At 44.4% G+C, this 21,020-nt stretch overlaps 1 long non-coding RNA gene across 2 annotated transcripts; it reads right to left on the reverse strand.

Moving 5' to 3' along the window:
* Positions 1 to 254: 254 nt before the first annotated feature.
* Positions 255 to 20,988, reverse strand: LOC148223309 (uncharacterized). Of its 2 annotated transcripts, XR_015804425.1 has the most exons (4): positions 20,853 to 20,988; positions 19,178 to 19,443; positions 5,493 to 5,631; positions 255 to 1,215 (listed from the first exon to the last, which is right to left on the reverse strand). It is a non-coding gene; the product is annotated as an uncharacterized LOC148223309 (long non-coding RNA). The 2 variants fall into 2 exon arrangements; XR_015804424.1 differs by lacking the exon at positions 255 to 1,215 and having other exon boundaries at positions 4,369 to 5,631.
* Positions 20,989 to 21,020: the final 32 nt, after the last annotated feature.

Here is a 21,020-nt window from a genome sequence, read left to right on the forward strand (position 1 = left end):
TGTTGGAAGATGTGGGTCTTGCCCTATGTGCACGTGAACTGGGATCACAAGACACCCCTTTGCACTCTTAGTCACTGTCACTTGGGGCATCTCTGTGACACTGGGCTGTCACACATGGATTTACTCCAGGGAGTGCTGACATGGACTGGCTTCCAGCCCGAGTAAGCAAACACTCTGTGACTAATCGGTAAAGTTACTTATTTTAACTCTAACCCAAAAGATTTGCAAAAAACAACTCCTTCTTTAGTTAGCCATTATTTTGTTTATTTTATGGGATGCTTCAGATACTATGAATTTCTGTATAAAATAGATGCAGTATCATGAACATTGAGGGCTGCCTTGATAATAATTTTATTTTTGTAATTAGATTTTTGCAATTACTGCAGGTTAGATGTTTGCTAATACATTTAAATCAGTCCAATGAATTGGGTTTTTATACTAACAACATATTTTGAAAGCACATGCTTCCCTTAAGTAGCATAGCATCTGTAACTGTTTTACTGAGCTATTTGGGTTTAGAAATGTGTTTATTATGAAAAATGCCACAGAGCCCGTTATGTCCTGTGTAGTGTTTGCCATGTAAGCTATTTATAAGGCAAGCTATTTATAAGGAAAGTCATTCATAAATAAAGTTACTTAAGAGTTATTTATAAGGAAAAGCTAGACTCATCTCACTTTATAGTTGGAGATGTTGTGGCACAGGGACAGGTGAAAAGTTTCCTCAGTGTCATGCAGCAAGTCCAGTTAGTCTCAACTCCCACTACATGCCCATCTATCCCTTTGCCTGCTCAGCCACAGTGCTCTTTGTTCCTCTTCACCCCACTCCACAGCAAGCAGAATAGTTCAGTTTTCTCACATCCTTCCAGCTATGGTCTGCTGCAGGGGACACAGCTTCCTAAGTAATGATGGATCTCTGTGGAGCTTCTCAACTTCCCAACTTTTACGAGAATCCTATGTTTCTTGATTGATTTTCAAGACCAATATGTATCTGCTAATCCCATTTCATCCAAAAGAAAGGAGATATTAGTTACTCGATTTGGCCAGTGGAGGTTGGCAAACCCATATTTGTCATTTAGCATTAGCTAGGCTTTTCTTCTCCTGGTTGAGAAACAGAGTGAAAAACTCAGTGGATTTCAGAATTTTTCTGCATTTTTTGTTTTCTTGTTTCCTCAATGAAATTCAAAGCTCTGGTATTTGAAGAAAATGCAGCCAGCTCTAGAGAAAATTGAAAACATGGAGGAAAATACTGTCAATTTTTTCCCATTTAAATCACAACAGAGACCAGTATCTACTGAAACAAAAACTGTCCACATGGATACAGGCAGACAAGCAGGGACTGGACTTGGGCACTTTATATTGCCTCCTGGAAGCCTCCCAGAATCTCCTCACCAGCATGTTTAGAAATGGCTCAATGAGAAAGGCCAGGGACATAATTAATGGCCTTTTACTGTCAGCTGCCACAAGGTTTCTCCATAACTTGGTAGGCAGAAGGAATTTGCTCTGCTTTCACTGTCAAATGTTGGCATCTGCAGACTTTACAGCAAAGTAAGTAATTTTGTCTTCCTTTCTGAGATGGCGTAATTCAGCCATGGCCACCCTGAGCAGGTGCCTTGAGCTTGTTTCCATCTGCCTTCTACATTTGCTGCCCTCTGTCAGGGCTGATCTTACCTACAGCATCCCTGGATGCACTTGGTCACAGCAGGGTGAAGGACACTGCACGGCCACCTCTGCAGCTCTGTGACTTCACACCCTTATGCCTAAATGGCAGGGGTTTCCACATCTTCCTAGGGTCCCTGTTTTGAAGCAGAAGCCTCTATTCGTCCCACTCCTAGCAGTCAGCGAGAAGCCAATGGTTACTGTATTGTTCTCTAGTCCTGCCCATCTTAAACAAACCTCCTTAGTCTTCCAAAGCCTCTTCTCAGGTTGGCTTCTGGGCTGTGAAACCCTCCATTTGTGTCTGTCATTCCCCAGGCCAGGAAGAGCAAACTGGTCATCTGATGCATTGTGCACCCAGCACCCCACAGTAGCTCAGCCTTTTTTTGGGAACAGCATCATATTGTTGACTCCAGTTCATGGCTGACACCCTGAGCTGCTTTTCCGCAGTACTGCTGCCTGGCCACTTAGTCCCCATTTTCTCTTTGTGCTTTTGATTTCTTCCTCTTAAGTGTAGCACTTTGCACTTTTCTTTACTGAGTCGTTGATTTTCTCCAATTTAGCAACATCATTTTAAATTCTCAGTCCATCCGCCAAACTGTTTGCATCCTCTCCCAGCTAGATGATGTCTGCAGATTTTATGAGTACTCTTTATTCCCTCGTCACAGGTTGTTAATGAAAATACTGCATAAAATGGATTCCACACAGATGTTGGAAGGATCCCATTTGAAAATTTCTCTAAGTCTGACAGAGAACAAGAGAAAACTGCGTTTTAAAGCTTTTTTTTTTAACCAGACAGGCGCCGACTTTATGAAAATTTTCATCTAAACTGTATTTTCTTTGTTTTCTTAGGAGAATGTTGTGTGGAATAGTGTTCAAACTTTGTAAGAATCAAGATGAATGACAACTGTTACTTGCTCCTTACCTGCAAAGAAAGGTGTGTGGGGCCCATGCTGACCTAAGCAGAGAAAGGTATTTTTTACAGGCTTAAACTGCTTTATCAGTTTCCAATCTTCAGTTCAATTGCTGCAATTTTGTGTGTAGCCACAGCCTGAGTAATTGTCTCCAGTATCTCCGTGATTAAAGCTCATTCAAAATTCCAGCAAGCTTCAATAAGACATTTTCCTCCCTTGCTACAACAATATATAGTCAAAGATCAGGGCTTTTTTTTTTTAATTCCAAATTCAGTAAGGGAGAAGTTGGCACTAATACACACGTAGCAGCAAAAAACGCCTTTGCAAAACCACGAAGATGTAGGTAGATTCTTGAAGATATTTCCTACTTTGTAAAATCCACATTCAAGAAAGCATGCTGATGTGTGCTAATAGCTGTGTATCCCCTCAGTCTAATGATTTTAATTTATGTACTGTTCTGAACTACTATGAAGTTCCTGATGCAATCAGTATCATTGCAAGAAAGTAAAGCTGTTCTTGCAGATGAGTTACAAATACTCATTAGCCATCAGATGTTACATGAGACAAGCATTTGCTATATCCTCATTATATTATGCAATTTTTGGTGCTGTTTATTGGTCACCTCTGTGCTTAATATCCTCCATCACTCCAGTATCTAAGCAACTTGATCCCACATACATCTGGGTTAAATAGTGGCCCACCTCTCAGAGATCAGCGACCAATTTTTTTTTTAGTACTTTCTCTGAAGGAATGAATGGTTATGATTCTGTAATATTGGAAGTGACTAATCCAGTGTTGTAAATGGGATAAAGGGAAACGGCATGTATTTTGAGAACAAACAGTAATCATTGACACAGTAATTTGCATCCCTGGATGTTCTAATAATGACTAAGTATCACTTCCCCTTGTTTGCATAAGGAAGAGGAGGCAGAGAAATCCAGCGATTTGGCTAGTGCACCAGCAGCAAGTCACTGGAAAAGGGAATATTTGAATGCAGATCACTTTTCTTGCACTTTGGTTTACTTGTTTTCTGCTAATGTTTGAAATACAGCATTGCAACAGGTGTGATTCCTTCAAGTGCTAAAATCTATGTAAGGACTTCCCTAATTCATGCCAGAAATAGTCAACAAGAGTTGGTCAAGACTATGCTGAATTTGAGAGACATGGGGCACAGCCTTCAGAAGAGCTGATATGGATGGGTGGCTTGGAATTCCTGACAATTTACATGTATTAAGTGCCAGCAGCTTCAATCTGTTCTGTTTTGCTGATGGAGCTAACAGATTTGTGCTGCCAAAGGAAACTTTCTGCACTTCAGAGACTGATTGCAGACGACCAAAGTATATTAAGTGACCCTTCTGCTTCACAACCGACTCACATGGATTTAAAGGGAGGGTACTCACTACAAGTGGATCCTAAGGGTGTATTTGTACAGTGAGCAGCTGTGCACAAACGTCTCTAGAAAGGCATCCCCCTGGAAGTCAGAGCCACTGCATCAGAGGGATGGAACGTTGAAAGCTGAATATGTTTAGTGTCTTAATTTTTTGAAAAAAATTAAGCACCTGAAGTACAATTTGCTTTGTGCTAAATAAAGGGAGTGCAAAATACCATCAGTAGGACTGGTGACAGCATTCTGAATTGTCTTTGAATTTCACACTGGCTGCATACCACAGGACAAGGGTAAATAGCAGTTAATACAACCTTTACTTTAGCTTCTCCTGACAAATATAAAGGGTGAAGCAGTCTCACAATGACATATGGTCAGATATAGGCAAGATGTACCTAGAAAAGGCAATCCCTCTTTATCATAACTATTTATTTTCATGTGGTTTGGGTCCAAAGAGATGAGCAAAATCAGTAGAACTTACAGACTTCACAGTCCAAGAACACAGTAATCTTTAACAAGGGTCTGTCTAGCACTTTTCTCCAGTTAACATAGCTAAACATGGGGATTAAACTTTACTGAATACACAAGGTAAGAGTTATTTGGAACTGTGTAGGATTCAGTTACAGGAAGCAAAGGGCAGAAGAGCAGAATATCTAGCTGCTTGATATATCTTGGGCCAAAGAGAAGGACCAGAGCTGGGGAGGGCCAGGCTCTCCTGCCAGAGTGGCCATGCTGGCTCATCTGTGGGCAAGCATCTTCACAGAATCAGGAAGGTTGGAAGGGACCACTGGAGGTTATCTAGTCCAACTTCTATGCTCAAGCAGAGTACCCAAGAGCACTTTACTCAGAATGGTGTCCAGATGGCTTTTTTCTATCTCCAGGAAAGGAGACTCCACAACCTCTCTGGGGAACCTGTTACAATGCTTGGTCACCTACACAGTAAAGTTGTTTCTCATGTTCATGGAACTTCCTGTGTTTCAGTCTCTGCCCATTGCCTCTTGTTCTGTTGCTCAGTAACACTGAGCAGAGCCTGGCTCCATCCTCTGACTCCTTCCCCTCAGATACTGATAGACATTGATGATGACCCCTCTCAGTTGTCTCTTCCTGAAGCTGAACAGGCCCAACTCTCTCAGTCTTTCCTTGTAAAAGAGATGATGCAGTCCCTTTATCATCTTTGTTGCCCTCCACTGGACCCGCTCTAGGAGTTCCATGCCTCACTTGTACTGAGAAGCCCAGAACTGACCCAGTGCTTCAGGCGAAGCTTCATCAGGGCTGCGTAGAGTAGGATCACCTCTCAACCTGCTGGCAATGCTCTTTCTGATGCCCCCCAGACACCATTAGCCTTCTTAGTCACAGAGGCACTATTGGCTCATGGACAGATTGTTGCTCACCAAGACCCACAGTTCCTTCTCTACAGGGCAGTATTGCAGCAGGTCAAACCATGTCATCTTTCCAGCAGGTAATCCTCATGTGTTCGGGTTTGGTGGGGAAAAAACTCTGGAAAACCTCAACCAGTTATTAATCCCCAGCCTGATACTCACCTGACAGCTTTGCAGGTATGCTGTACCCTCCTCCTTCTCTTTGACTTTGCCTTACAGCAGAAGTGCTGCCAGGGGTTGTGAGGTCTCTTGTGTGCAAATAAACCTGCTGTGCTGTGTGATTGGCATCCTTTGGGCACCACTGCAATAAAGATGAAGGAATATTTGTTTACATTTGAGTAGGAGATCAGAAACTCGCTGATTCTGACTCATTGCCACAGCACTAGATAACTAGGAACAGCCTTATCTTTTCTGCTGCATTTTCCAGCTGTTTTATTTTGTTTTTTCTCTCCCCCTACCATGTCTGGGAGATTTGTGACTCTTAGTTCTCTCTGGTTTTGCCTCCCTGGTCTCATTTCCCTTCTTTTACTTTCTTCCTACACACTTCACTTCTTCAGCTTTCCCTGTGGCTGGTTCTTCACGATTTCTCATTGTAAGTCCTTCCTTTCAGGCTTGTCACCCTCACAGGATACCTCAAGCCGGTCTTCCCAGAAAAAGAGTGAGAGTTGGAGACTTTTGGGCTGGAGAGGGGCACTAGCAGGAAGAGAAATCTTGGAGCCACGGAAGTTGCAAGAGAGCAAGGAAGAGGCTGGAGGAAATGCAAGGCAGGAAGGGACACTCCCTGGGATACTGGCAGCAAAAAGGAGAGGAAAGAAAACGTCAAGGAAGAAGTGGGGAGAAGAGATGGAAAGCTAGGAAAGCATGTACACAAGAGCAAGGGGAAGCAGAAGGATGTGCGAGAGAATATGCATTAGGAGACAGGAGAGAAGAGAGATTTCATGGAGGAGAGTAATTAAATGTAGAAGTATCCTTGCACTTAGGTCTGAAGGGAAAGAGAGGGGGAAAAAAGGAAAGACCTTTAATATCATGAAGTCCAACCATCAACCTAGAACCACAACCATGTTCACCATTAAACCATGTCCTCAGCTGTTAGATCTACATGTTTTTAGAATATTTCCAGAGATGATGACTTCGCCATTTCTCTGAGCAGTCTCTTCCAATGCTTTACAACTCTTTCAGTGAAATTTTTTTGTCTCATATCCAATCTAAACCTTTCTTGGTGCAACTTGAGGCTATTTTCTCTTGTCCTATCACTTGTTACCTGGGAGAAAAGGCTGATCCCCACGTCACTATAACCTCCTTTCAAATAGTTGTAGAGAGTGATAAAGCTCCTCCTGAGCCTTCTTTTCTCCAGGCTAAACACCCTATCTCCCTCAACTGTTCCTCATCAGCTTGTGCTCCAGACCCTTCACCAGCTCTGCTGCCTTTCTCTGGACTTGCTCCAGCTACAATGTCTTTACTGTAGTGAGGCACGCAGAATTAGCCATAATATCAGACCTCTAAAGCAAGAAGCCTGTCAGGAATGACACTCCTCACCATGACATTTTCTGAGCCTCACTGTAGCTTGCAAGCCCTCACCTTGCTCTCCAGCACAGGAACTAATGCAATACTAACCACTTTCTTGGCTTTCACCACCAGTTTGCCATACCCAAGAATGCTGCTCAGGCCTGTTTACCACCCCTTGGCCAAGCCCCATGAAGCCTGGGTGTAGACACAGAAAGCCCATACAAACTTGGATATTTTCCTACACTCCCTCCACCAACTGCATAGAGGTTGCCAGAAGTACTGTTTGGATCAGGGGTTTCACAGAGGATGAAGGCATAATGGATCTTCCCACATTAAGAAGCCAGAGACACAGGGGAGGTGGTGCTCAGCACCATTTGTGTCTTGCATCTAAAATGCAAAGTACCCTCCCAGATCCAGATATGCAGAGACCTCCAAGCTCTGCCTTTCTGATGCCCACCATATCCAAGTATCCTGGCAGCACCATGGAGGTGCCCTTGGGTAACTTCTCCTCCACAAACTGAAGTTCTCCTTCACGAACTGAAGTTCTCTGGTCCCCTCTGTATCATTCAGTCCTGCATTCCAAAAAGTGATGTTCCTCAAGCTAGCTCCCCATCCAGATGGTTGTATCCTTAACATCAGTACTGGCATATTGAGGCCAATGGACTCAGATCTAGAGGTCCCTGAACGTTGAGTGCCCCCTATGTGCCTCTCACAGAATCAGTGCTCTGCAGTGAATCTGAGGTGTCCTGTCAATGCCAAACTGAGATGTCTCACATCACCCCAAATGGAGGCTTAAGGGACACTTCTGAATTGTGGCAGTCTGAGGTGTTTTTCTTGAAGCATCATCCATCTCCCTGGGACTGAGTCGCCTCAGCTGGTCCCAAAAGAAGCATCTCAGTACCCTTGTAATTGAGATGACCTGTTCCCACCTTAAAATGCAAAGGAATCTCAGTCTTCAAATTACAGTGGAGCATTCCAAATGCAGGTGTACCACTCAGGCACCACCCCGCTCCAGTGCACACACTGCTGAGTTATCCTAGATCCTCATAAAGCATCACAGGGACATTTCTCACTTCACACCACGTGGGGTCTCCCTCAAAGTGACCCAGCTAGGGATGGTCCCACCTGAAGTCAATAGAATGGAGCTTCCTGCATGCATTAAACTGTGGCAATGCGGAAAGAAGCTTGGGCAATGTGGAAAGTTGGCATTGTGGAGGACTCCTTATTACTGTTCAGTTTCTTCTGCCAGGTGAAGATAAGGCCCATATCTGAATAATCCTAATGCTGCACACTCTGTGCTGAGCACAGGCATATCCCCCCTGCAAATGTTAATCCCAGGTTTGTGGGTGGCAGTAGCAGAAAGGCAGGTGCGTGTTTTCTCTCTGCATGCAGATTCAGACTGAGCTAAGGGCTGCTGCTGTATATTAAGTGTCTAGGGGTGGAAATAGTCTTTTCCTTAACTGTGCCAAAAAATGTGTACAGTGCCAAATCATTCTCATCTGAATCAGGTATCGATGCTGCTGTACTGTGGTCAACATTGTACATCTGGGACAATCCTACCTTGCAGTGGAAAATCCCCCCACTTCCAACCATGAGGTCCCATGCCTGTATCATTTCAAAGCACATCTATGGGGCAGCTGTATCTAAAATGATGCTATTGTTTATCTGATTATACCATTTTAGTCTCATCCCTGAAACAAAGAATAATCTTCTAAATTTTTCAGTTGTGTAGCAGAGAAGCAGGACAGACTGGCCTTAGGGGCAGATTCCCCACCAAGTAGTTCACTCCCTCAACCAAAAGTGAGAGACACAATTAACTAACAAGCCAAAAATCAGGGGAAAAAATAATCTCTGCTGCTCCTGCAGCTGCCTGATGGTGAAAGGAAGCCATATCGATGACAGAAGGAGATAATCCACTGACAGCTGGTTATGCTAGTAAAGATAAATAAACACAAGCTATTTGATCCCCTCTAAGGATTCCATGGTAGAAGGGGACTAACTTCCTATCCCTTGGGATTTTACAAATAGCAGAAAACATTTGTTTCTGGGGAATAATTAATTTCAGTTCTAGGTTAAAGTAGAATTGCTGAGGGGTGTTATGGTTGGGAAATGGTTTTATGTATTTTGATATTTTCCTTGAATATTTATCTGAATCTGTAGAGGAGGTATTTCTTCTCCATGAGGGCATGCAGAGTTTGAGGTCTCTCATTTTATCCATCAAGGTTAATGACCAGTCTTCTCATCTTTGCCAGAAGACATTCCTGAAAGGATTTTAAACTCTTGAGTGAATTCCCTGGAAGTATCCATTGGCATACTCTCTGGCCCTCTAAGTTCAGCTTTGCTCATACTGAAGCTCTAGAAAGCTGCAAGTATCCCATGCAACCAAGGGAAGACATGGTTCATGTGAAACTAGGGAGATAAAAATATATTTTGCCAAGTCTCAATATTATATTTAGTAGTGCTGTTGTTGCCATGGTCTAAGGATAAAGAAGGGCAAGTTGTGAAGGTAATATATATATTATGAAATCAACCAGTATTGCTGAAAAACACCAACAAGCTAAAGGCACACAAGCCTTTTCTTAGGTCCAAACTGGAAGCTTCAAATTTCATACAGATATTTGCAAATAGAACTTCACTGTTACTTTGTCTTGGAAGTGCTGTGTACAGGACATTTCACCTTCAGATGTTCCCTCGGGAATGAGGGATCTGCTGCTCTTCTAAGTTTATATGGTTTGGGGGTGAAGGGTTTGGAAAGAGATGTGACTTTTCAGCAAACCAGTCCCCCGTGGCCATCCTTTTTCTCTTGTGCACCTCAGCAGGACCAGTGATACTTCATACACATTCACCAAGCCGTTTACAGACAGATGTGGTCATGCCTGGAAATAAACCCTCAAGATTTTATGCTTTCTGAACTCTTTCTATTCTTTCTCTTCCTTCTCCTCCTCTTCCTTCTCACTGTAGCAGTGGCCCCTAAGTGGAAGCTGCTGTGTGGGTTGGCCCTGATCTCCAACCCTCCAGGGAAGAGGCTACCTGGGATGGAAGTGTGCTGGTAGATGACTACAAGCCCACCTCAGAAGCCCAGCAGAGCCACACCAGGCACCAGAACCACTGGGCAGTCCCCAGGCTGGCTCCTGCCTAGCACTGGCTGCCTGGAAACAGTGGTGGAGATCAAGGATCAAGCCGTTTTGGTTTAGTAGGGACATGCAGTCCATTTCCTCCACAGCTTTTAAACAGCCCCTTCATGTGATTCCTCTCAGAACAGTGTTTTTATTAAAAGATAAACTTCGTCTCATTCAAAAAAATGTGATATGAAAGACAATGTAAGGTCTGTTTTCATTCTCAGAAGAAAAAAACCTGATCCACAGACCAAGAAGTTTCACTTTATTCAAGTGAAGAGCAAACTCTATATACCACGGGCATTCATGAATACAAAAGCCTCTTGCACTGATTTTTTTCTCCTTCACTGAAATATTACTGGTTCATGTATTCCTGAACTCATAAAAGTGACAATACTGAAGGAGACCAAAGGTGGGTCATCTAGAGCAGGCTTTCTCTTATAATGTCCCAACTCAGATGTTTAAGGGGGATTGGAGGAAATGGGATGTATCCAGAAGGATCTTCCCCTGTAAGCCTCTGGCAATCATTGGTAAAAGTGCTTGCTGAGTCAGATGTTGCATCCTTCAGTAGATTTGTTTCATGCCTTTCTGAACAGATTTATACTATCAAGGTCCATGAAATCTTGCACCAATGAGTTCCAAATGTGATTATGCATTGAGCAAAAAAGTATTGCTTTTCGTTTGTTTTAAACATTGTCTAAACGTTTCACTCGGTACCACTTACTCTTGCAACTTGATGGTGAATGATTGCTCCTGATTTTCCTTCTCCATGCTGCTCTACCTTTAGCAGGCCTCTTATGTTCTGTCTTCAGTTTCTCTTATTTCATCTGAAATGCCCTAGTCACCAGGTTGTTTTTTTTCCTCAACGTGAAAGTTATTCCCTATCCTTTCTGTTGCTTTTCTAATTCTAGCATATCTTTTTTGAAACAACATCCTTCAGCTTGCTCTGAGGGGGTGGGTGCATAATATAGCTTCATAAATAGACAAAATACAAACTCCTGTTGACATTTATACACTTCAGATAACTTCCAATTCCTTGTTTAACTACCTAACCGATGGCAAGCACCGAGTGAATGTTTTCAGGAGCCCCACTGATATTACCAGTGACACTAAGGTGACCGGGAACTTTGCAATGTTTTCAAACTATCATAAGCTTTTATTGAAATTCCATGTGGTATTTCCAAGTCTACTGCAAGACAAACTAATTAAAATATGTCATGTCATGATTGTCATGACCTAAAAATGGCATAATCATACAAAGAAGATTGTTCTGGGAGTTATTGAAAAACATCTAAAGGACAACATGGTTATCAGCCACAGCCAGTATAGGTTCATACGGTGAAAGTTCTGCTTGTCAAACTTAGTTCCCTTTTATAACAAGGAAACCCACCTGGTGGATCAAGGGAAGTCAGCTGAAGTAATCTTTTTGGATTTCAGCTTTTGATACTGTCTTTCACAGCATCCTTCAAATGTCCAGCCCACAGCTGGATAAACACACAATGTGATGGGTGAGCAACTGGCTTGCAGGTTGGGCACGAAGGCTTCTAGTGAATGAGGGGACATCAGACTGGCAGCTGGTCACTAGTGGGGTTCTGCAGGGCCCCATCTTGGGACCAGTGCTTATCAACATCTTCATTAAAGAGCTGGATGCAGGACTCAAAGGCATACTTAGTAAGTTTGCCAGTAATACTAAAAATTGGGAGGAGCTGCTGACTCCCTGAAAGGCAGGGAAGCCCTGCAGAGAGACCTTGACAAATCAGAGGGCTGGGCATTCACCAACCATATGAAGTTTAATAAGGGCAGATGCCTGATTCTGCACCTGAGATGGGGCAACCCTGGCTGTGTGGACAGACTGGGGAGCAAAAGGCTGGAGAGCAGTGCCACAGGAAAGGGACACAGGGGTCCTGGTTGACACAAAGTGGATTACAGTCAGCAGTGCCCTGGCAGCCAGGAGAGCCAAGTGTGTCCTGGGGTGCATCAGGCCCAGCATGGCCAGCCAGGCAAGGGAGGGATTGTCCTGCTCTGCTCTGAGCTGGGCAGCCTCACCTGCAGTGCTGGGGCAGTTCTGGGTGCCACAATATAAGAAAGGCATGAAACTATTCTAGATTGTCCAAAGGAGGCCAATGAAGATGGTGAAAGGTCTGGAGGGGAAGCTGTATGAGGAGTGGCTGAGGTCACTTGCTCTGTTCAGCCTGGAGAAGACTGAGGGGAGACCTTGTTGCAGTCTACAACTCCCTCATGAGGGGAAGAGGAGGGTCAGACGTTGATCTCTTCTCTCTGGTGACCAGTGACAGGGCCCAAGGGAACGGCCTGAAGTTGTGACAGGGGATGTTTAAATTGGATATTAGGAAAAGGTTTTTCAACCAGAGGATGTTTGGGCACTGGCACAGGCTCCCCAGGGAAGTGGTCCCAGCACCAGCCTGACAGAGTTCTAGAGGTGTTTGGACAACATCCTCAGGCACATGGTACGATTACAGGGGCTCTTCTGTGCAGGGCCAGGAATTGGACTCATTGATCCTTGTGGGCCCCTTCTAACTCAGGATATTCTATGATTCTATGATTTCTACTCAATAGCATAATAAGAGTTTTGAAAGAAACAATCTTTTCATACTGTTCCTTCTAGTGAGAAAAAAAAAATACATTTATGCTTATGTGTGCTCTTCATATACGGAAGCAATGCCAATGAGATTTGTGAATTTATTGACATTATCTAACTGTCTTTTTGCTGAAAAGCACGATGTTGGTGTATCTTACCGTTATTAATCAATTTTGAACACAAAGAACACACAAATATGTTTAATTGCCCAATTCCCTAAGTCTTGAGTGATATATTTTGCAACTTGCCTATCACTCAAACAACAGAAGACTTGAGTGGAAGATATTAAAATCAATTATAAATAAAATATCTGTGAGGACCTCTCTCTACAAAAATGTGTCTCTGAATTCATGATGTGGTATCTGTAGCGTAAGACATGACTAAATAAAAAGGGCACTGTCTCACTCTGCAGATGCCTTCCCTCTCCATCAGGTTTATTGACTTTTTTTTATCTTTACTTTGCCCCATCTCACTCCGTTCAAAAACCAGCTACATTAAACTCCAGATTATCCCAGAAAGCAGCAAGATGAGATAACACAGTCAAAGTAGAAACCCAGAAACAGCCAAGGAAGCTTGGAGAAGGAGGTGTTGTGACATCAGGAATGACTGGTGACTCCAGAGGCTGTGATGGCAGAGGTGCCACAGCTTCTCAGAAGATGCAATGTTGTGTGCCACAGTGCAGTGTGAGTGAGCCCATGCTAGTTCAGCATCAGTCATCTCAGGGGTATCTTTATCCATTATACACTTAATTCCAGATAATCTAGAGGTGACTAACACTATTTATTGTTAGGCTATGAAAACTCACTCTGAATACCTGTACTACCACTGACCTTTCTGTCCATTGAGTCACTGTTAACTCTTATTCTTGCATGCAAAGCCAGGCACAGCTCTGCTCCTAGATCCCCCTTCCCCATCCCTTCATAACAGTTGTTTCACAGCTCATCTTCCCTCCCTTGTCCCTGTACCTATACTGGGCTACTTTTCAGCACGGTAAAGTCAAGGCAACCTGTAATAAATACACAAGATTCCAGTAGTTTAATACTTCTCAAAGCTTACTACTTTTTTATTGCTTTCAAACACTGATGCTCTTGCTGCTTTATAGGACAAGATGCTGCTCAGCTGGTAGTCCCAAACTGGTGGCTCAAATACATGTTTAATTAAATACTTAGAGAACTGAATTACTTTTCAGATGTTCCATCCACTCAAACTCCAGGCTCTTTATGTATCTAGTGATATTGAAGGGTTTAGGGTACAAATTTATGGAAGTACTTTTGAAAACCACAATCAGTATTTATATTTGAAGTACTTAACATCCTGATGTACTTAACTACTTAACTATCATCCTGTAGTTTTCCTTAGGTCCTCTGATTCCCTGCCCTTCCCCTTAGTGATCATTGTATGTTTTTAAATTTTATATATTTTTATTAACATTGTACGTTCCTTGGACTTTGGAGCAGACTTTGTGTAATGATGTCTCTCCTCAAGGTGCCAAAATGACCATTGATACCTAAAAGGACTAAAAAGACATGATGCTCCTTCTACTGGTGTTTTATTGTTTACAAAAATTGACTTTTTTTTTTGTTGCTGTTTGTCACTATGTCTGATTTCTGTGCATGTGGGAGGCTGTTGAGATGTCTATGTGCCTACAATACATCCTGATAGCTGCTGTCTTGGTCTGTGGCTCATGCCCTTGGTTTACCACTCTGCATTTCTATTTGCTTATCAGGTTTGTGACATGCTGAAATGCTTCATTACAAAAGTTGTCATTTCCTTTCAGCAGTCCTTGAAAACATACTCAGTGGTTTCATTTCCATCCACTGTTTTCCAACTCTACTTTTTTTCCCCCTCCAAGTTCCTCAAAAATGGAAGTGGAAGAATTCTACTGAAAGCATCTGGAAAAGGGCATTTTGATGGAGACTAGATATCCCTAATCACTAAAGGTCCAACAATTGCCAGCTGAAAAATTTAGTAGAGTGACCAATATTACAACATATCAGCTTGAATTAGGGGGCATTATACTGTTCAACAAAAAGGACAATGAGTCAAAACCAGTTTCTTTTATCTGATAATGGAACTGCAATTGCTCCTAGGATACTTCATGCTGCTGGCTTAAAAATGAGGATCCTTTCCCTGGACCATTTGCATCTTGGCACAAAATCTCTAGCTCATTGTGATTCTAAACAGTGTACAGGATCTGAAACCATGCTTAGTCAGCCTGACCAGCCACCTGAGAGCCATGAGCAGCGTCCCCTTTATGACTGCTCACTTCTACTTAAGGAGAACGGAAAAAAAAAAAAAAGGCCAAGGAAACCCATCCCTCTTGACCCCCAGAGATAGTATTGCTTCTCAGATCTTCCTTCAGTATGGAGCAGCAACATCACCAGCCTCTCTGAAAGCAGATGCACTTTCAGAAGAAGGAAGCAATGGCTTGTGAAAGGTAAAATGCTCTCTGGCCCACCCTAATTGCAGATCTGATACAGAAGTACTGGTTGAAATAGTGTTTTGCTGGAGGTCAGATTAGATAAGGAGCTGACAATCTTCCTGACTTTACATATCGAAACCTTAACGAGACTGAAAGCCTAAGAGGGAAGCCAAGGAAGAAGAGCTCTGGGAGATGTCAGGTATGAGACAGCAGTGAGTCCTCCAAGGTCTCCTATGCATGCAACAGGCCATGCTACCCCTCTGAGCTACAGTCCTCTGCTTTCTGTATGAAATAACATCTCTGGTAAGGAAAGCAGTAAGTGATCAGGGGAAGAGACAGCAGGACAGTCTCCTTTCAAGAAGAGCTCTCAGAAGAGCTTGCATCTCCAGTGAAATCCCACTGCAGACACAATGTTGTGCTGTGCTGACAGGCCTTCCCTGACTCAGCCGCTGAGGGCAGCCTGGAGAACATGAATTTTACAAAAGCAACAGGGCAGCTTAAATGTTGAATTACTTTTACCTGAATATAGATCCTTGGCAATGCAGTCTCGTGACTGTTTTTAGCTCACCCTAGCTGCCTCCCAGGCAGAGCAATCAGGAGAGGGAAATTTGTAGCTGCACCACTCCTGGCTGGACCAACTGAGAACAGACAAGTAAGAAAGTAGTTTTGGGATGAGACAGGGTAAGCAGGGGTCTGCTTCATTTGCTGCTGTAAGCAAAAATCCACTGTCAAAGTCAGAGGTTGTTATGTTAAGCAATGCAGTTTCCACTTAGGCTGATGTCCTTAATGGCGAGTGCCTCATGCACGTTATGTTTTCAGGCTCTGGCCCCAACTGGTGGCCTAAACAGTCTGGTTAATTTTCCTTATTGCCTGGAAGTGAGTGATGCCCTATCCTTCCCTGACCTGGGAAGGGGAAGATACTTGCTTGTAGAAGGCACTTTGCCTGCATCCTACTGCCAAGATAACCCTGTGTTCAAACACTGATGAGAAAGACAGATTCCCAACTGTTTTCCTAGGCTGGGGTACGTCTTTTCTGAAATGGTCTTATGGCTTTTGTTTTTAAGCTGCACAGGCTATCTCCCCTCTTAGTTGCAGCCATCTAGCATTCCTGACAAAGGCACAGTGAAGAACAGCAATAGGCAAGTAACTAACTCTTGGTTTCGTTTTTAAGGTAGTTTTGTGGCTGAAAACCAGGGGAACAGAAGGTGTTATATGGCTTTTCCACTGTCAACCTGTGGAGAACTAATCTGTGACCTGTCAGTGCACTTGCTGCTAATTCCTTTTAACAAAAGTTGCAGGAAGACTGTTTCTGCATGTTAACTAATATCTTCTCAGATTTTGTTCTAAATATTTTCAACAAACAGCACTGCAAGATGGGCTGGCTATAGCAAAGCTAGCATGTTCTGATGTAACTTTTTATTTTGAACACTTGGTACGTTAACTGTTAGCAATGACTACTATTCTTGAGATGCCCATGCATTAATACTTTACGTGGACTGTTCTTCTTTCTCTGAAATTCTCCCAAACTGGTGAAATAATATTCAATGACAAATAAGATCTAGCAGCTTCTTACAAGTTCTCATCAAATCCTGTTGAGTTTTATGAGTTTTCCATTAACTTTGGAAAGGCTTTGGATTTGGCTTGTACTTCTAAGTGCTCTTAGGATAAAAACTAGGCAAATGGGACTGGATGAGCATCCAGAGTGATGTGATCAAGCAGAAAGTGGAAAACCCAGACAAAAACTGAACTATGACTTGATAAGCAGCACAAACATCACATTCAGAGGCAGAGGTGTGTGGGTCAACTTTGTGCACAGACTCAACAAACAAAGGAGGATTTTTTTCCCCCTAAGCTTCTAGCAAGATTTCCTTTCACTGAAAGGAAATCATGGTAGATATCTCTATAGAGCCAATATACAAACCCAGCCAGTTTATTCAAACATTTAGCTGTGCATCTGATGATAGCATTGCTTTCCATTTAGTATATGAAACCACTTCTCATGCTACTAGAAGGTAAATTCTTCATATACACAAATGGGGGACCTTTTCGCTGATGTGCAAGTGAAGCTAAGTAGCAGAAGCAGGAACCACTCCTCTTCAGCATTGCAAGTCTGAACAAAGGAGTAGTGCACATGTGCAGGTTTTAAAGGAAAGACTTTTGGCATGTCTGTGATAATAAAGATCTGTGGCTTAAACTGCTGAGCTCAGCCTGGTTGAGAAGTCCAACATGACCCAACAATGTGCGCTCGCAGCCTAGAGAGCCAACAGCATCCTGGGCTGCATCAGAAACAGCATGGCCGGCAAGGCAAGGGAGGGGATTCAGCCCCTCTGCTCTCATGGGACCTTATGAGAAGCTGGAGTGATTTGTGGTCCTCAACATAAGAACGATGTGGATCTGCTGGAATGAGACTGGAGGAGTGCAATGAAGATGATCAGAAGGCATTTCTCATGTGAAGGTTGAGAGGACAGCCTGGTTCAGCCTGGAGGACACCTTATAGCAGCCTTCCAGTACCTAAAGGGAATCTGCAAGGAAGCTGGAGAAGCACTTCTGACAAAGGCATGTAGTGATAGAACAAGGGATAATGGATTTATTCTGAAAGAGGGTATATTTTGACTAGATGTTAGAGAAAGATTCTTCACTGTGAGGATGGCAAGGCAGTGGAACTGGTTGCTTAGAGAGGCTGTGGATGTCCCATGCCTGGAAGTGTTCAAGGCCAGATTGGATGGGGCTCTGAGAAATCTAGTCTAATGGAAGGTGTCCCTGCCCATGGCAGGGAGGTGCAACTAGACAACCTTTAAGGTCCCTTTCAACCTTAACAATTTCACAATTCAATTTTATGAAAATAGTCTTAGCCACTCTACCTTGCCGTGACCCAGAGATCACCGTGGGCAATGTGTGAAATTCTCACCATGGTCTGAGTTCTAAGAAAACCATGAAAAATTTCTGCGTGCATCTACAGTAACAGTTGATGATTTTTTTTTTCCTTTGAACTTTGTCCAAAGTTCATCTCTAAAAAACAAACTTTAGGCTGTGTGTATTGACTCCTCAGCAAAATAAACATGCTGAATCTCTAATAACACTGAAATCACTCATTCTAGATTCTTTCAACTTGCTTGTTAACTAGAAAGATAAAAAACAGTAAAATAAACCGGCTTTACTCATTTATTTACTCTTCTGGTCCCTCTATCAAAAAAATCTGAAGGACAAAAGCAACTCTGGTCTGATTGTTTTCAGAGTAAGCTGACTCCTTGCTTCAAACTAACTGAAGGTAAAATCAAAATCCAGGCTGTCTTGGCTGTAACACTTGGCCTCTACAGCTTAAAGTGCTGGTAGTAAAAGTTTACACGGAGGCGGGAAAATCTGAGTATTGGAGCTGGGATTTTCAGGGGGTGGTTTAAAAATTGGTTACGGATTTGAGACTGGAGGGCAAAGAAGGGAGGGGGCTGGGTGATGCCCCAGCCACAGGAGAAATCACAGCAAACTACAAGCTGATCTGACAGTAACAGAGCTTAGCCCAGGCTCACTTGATCAATTCAAAGGCTGTAGAAATAGAAAGAAATAAAAAACAAATATATATTTATTATAAATGATGTAATATCTAATATCTTAGTTATACTAACCAAAACATTTTTGGTCACAGTTGGACACGTTGAAAGATCTACTGTGATGGCTGCTAGATTTTTGGTAGTCCTGTTCACATTGACCTTACCTGATATCCCATGAACTGTGCATCTATCAGTAACTATTTGATGAGGACCCAGATATAATTTCTGTGTTTTTCTTCTCTTAGTATTCTATCAACCCTACTGTTTAGTATCATATCTGGCTTGCAAAAAAGACAAAAAAAAAAGGAAAAAAAAGAAAAAAAAAAGATGGGGTAGAAGAGATTGCCTCAAAAAGAAAAACCCAATATGACATTAAAAAAAATTAAGGCATTTTTGGATTACTCAATTTGCTTCATACCTTTTCCTTTTTGTGCACTTAAGGTTTGTGCCTCTAAGGTCACATCCACGAACCCACAGGCTAGAAACTTCATTAAAATAAAAGCAAGCCTGAGTTTCTTGCATAATTGTATGAGTCCAGGAGCTACAGCTTTAAGAAGGGTACTAAATGTTGTAAAGTTCACAATTAAATCACACAGAACTTGGCAACCAATTGATGGAAAAGAAGTGGGAAATTAACTGTTATTAAGTAAACAATGGCTTACAGATCTCTTTTTTGCAGTTGAGAGGAAACCTTGCTGTAAGTTCTCACTCAGGCTGAGCCCTCTAGAATCCTCCAGATGATAAAACTGTGCGTTTCTGCCCAATTACGACTCGTCCCCGAGTTACTCATCATGACTGCTTTATGGATTTAGTTTCACAATATAAAAGAGTTCATCGTGGCTTCCTGAAGCATTTGCAGAGATAACTCAAACACTTACTTCTCTTCACAACTTGTGAGCACTTCGAAGGAATAAAGCGATGAAAGAGGCTATTAAAAAAAAAAAAAAATCCGTTTTGCATTGCATCAAACCCCGGCTTTTCGTGAGAGTTAATGCAAATCCCGCGGCGTCCAGAACATGTCCCACTGCTTTAGCAATGGTAGCTCCGACAGAAATGCGAGATTTTAAAGTTATTTCTGAGACTCTGGAGACTTTCGGAAGGCGAAGAGGCACAGGGGCATGCCCGTAACTTAATCTAGTGTACTGCAGATAAGGACTGACCCTGCCGGGGTTGGCTGCTGGCGTTCGGGCAGCCCCCAGCAGCTCATTGTGCGATGGCAGGGAACCGGGGGGCCGTGGTCCCCGAGCGGCCGGCACGGGCGGGCCCGGGACCGCCCGAGGGTGCGGGGGAGGCACCGAGGAGCGCCCGAAGCCGAAGTCACGTTTATTTGATTTTCACGCCAACGAGTACCGCAGAAACGTTCTAAGCCATGGCGTGTTAACTTCCTTTTGCTTTGAACCTGCCCATGAAAGTTTCTGACTCTCCATGGTTAGATTTTGTTGCCTTTTTTTTTTTTTTTTTCCTTCCTCCCCGGGAGGGGAATTAGAAGAGGAATGGGGAGAGGGAAAAAAAAAAAAAAAAAAGCAGAGAAGGCTGATGCGCCGCCGTTCGCACGAAAGCAAATGGCAGCATCGCCCGGCACTAGAGTAGTAAGTTAATAAATAAATAAGCCAAGCCCGCTGCGTGAACGGCGAGGTGGAGGAGGGAACACCCTCCCTGCCTGCCCTGCCGCGCGGCGAGCGAGTGCGCTATTCCTTCAAATAACATGGCAGGGCCGGCGATGCGGGAGGGAGCGGAGGGAGGGAGGCTCTTGGCCCGGGCGAACGGGCCGCGGCGCATCCGCGCCCCATCCACGGGGATGAGGCCGCCGCGCTCCCGCGCTCCCTCCCGCCGCCGCCGCTTCCTGCGCGCGCCCCCCGCACCCCCCCCCCCCCCTCCCGCGGCCCTGTTGCATCAACTTCCTGTGCGGAGCCCCTCGCGGCAGGGCCCCGCGCGCCGGCTCCTCCCGCCCGTGCGCGCGCGCGCGCTCACCCCCCCCCCCCCCGCTCTCCGCTTCCTGCGCGCGGCCCCGTGCGCGCACCCGCGCGCCGCCCCCGCCGAGCCCCGCGCAGCCGGGCCGGGCCGGGCGGGCGAGGGGAAGGAAGGGGAGGGGAGGGAGGGGTGTGCGTGTGTGTGTATGTATGTGTGTGTATATGGGGGGGGCGCACGGAGGGGGGGTCTCGGCTGGCGCGCGGCCGCCCCCGCACTGCTCTTCCCGGCCCCCGCGCCCTCACGCCCGCCCGGTACCGGCGGTGCGGGGCGGTGCGGCCGCCCAGTGCCCCCCGCGGCCGCGGCCGGCGGCGCCGCTGCTCCGGCAGAGTTTGGTGCCCTACTTCACTCTACTTTAGTTTCACTCACTTTACATCCGGGCTTTTTCCCTAGGCAATGGGGGCCGCAGCACAGCCCGTTCCTTAGGCAAAGGGAAATAAATTCGCCGCACCGACACGTCAAGTAGTCCCCCCTCAGGAGAAGCCGCCGAGCCCGCCCTCCTGGCTCTCCGCCTTGCCCTGGCCCGGGCCCGGCCCG

This window comes from Sturnus vulgaris, chromosome 6, assembly GCF_052056855.1.
Source record: "Sturnus vulgaris isolate bStuVul1 chromosome 6, bStuVul1.hap1, whole genome shotgun sequence".
Lineage (NCBI taxonomy): Eukaryota > Metazoa > Chordata > Aves > Passeriformes > Sturnidae > Sturnus > Sturnus vulgaris.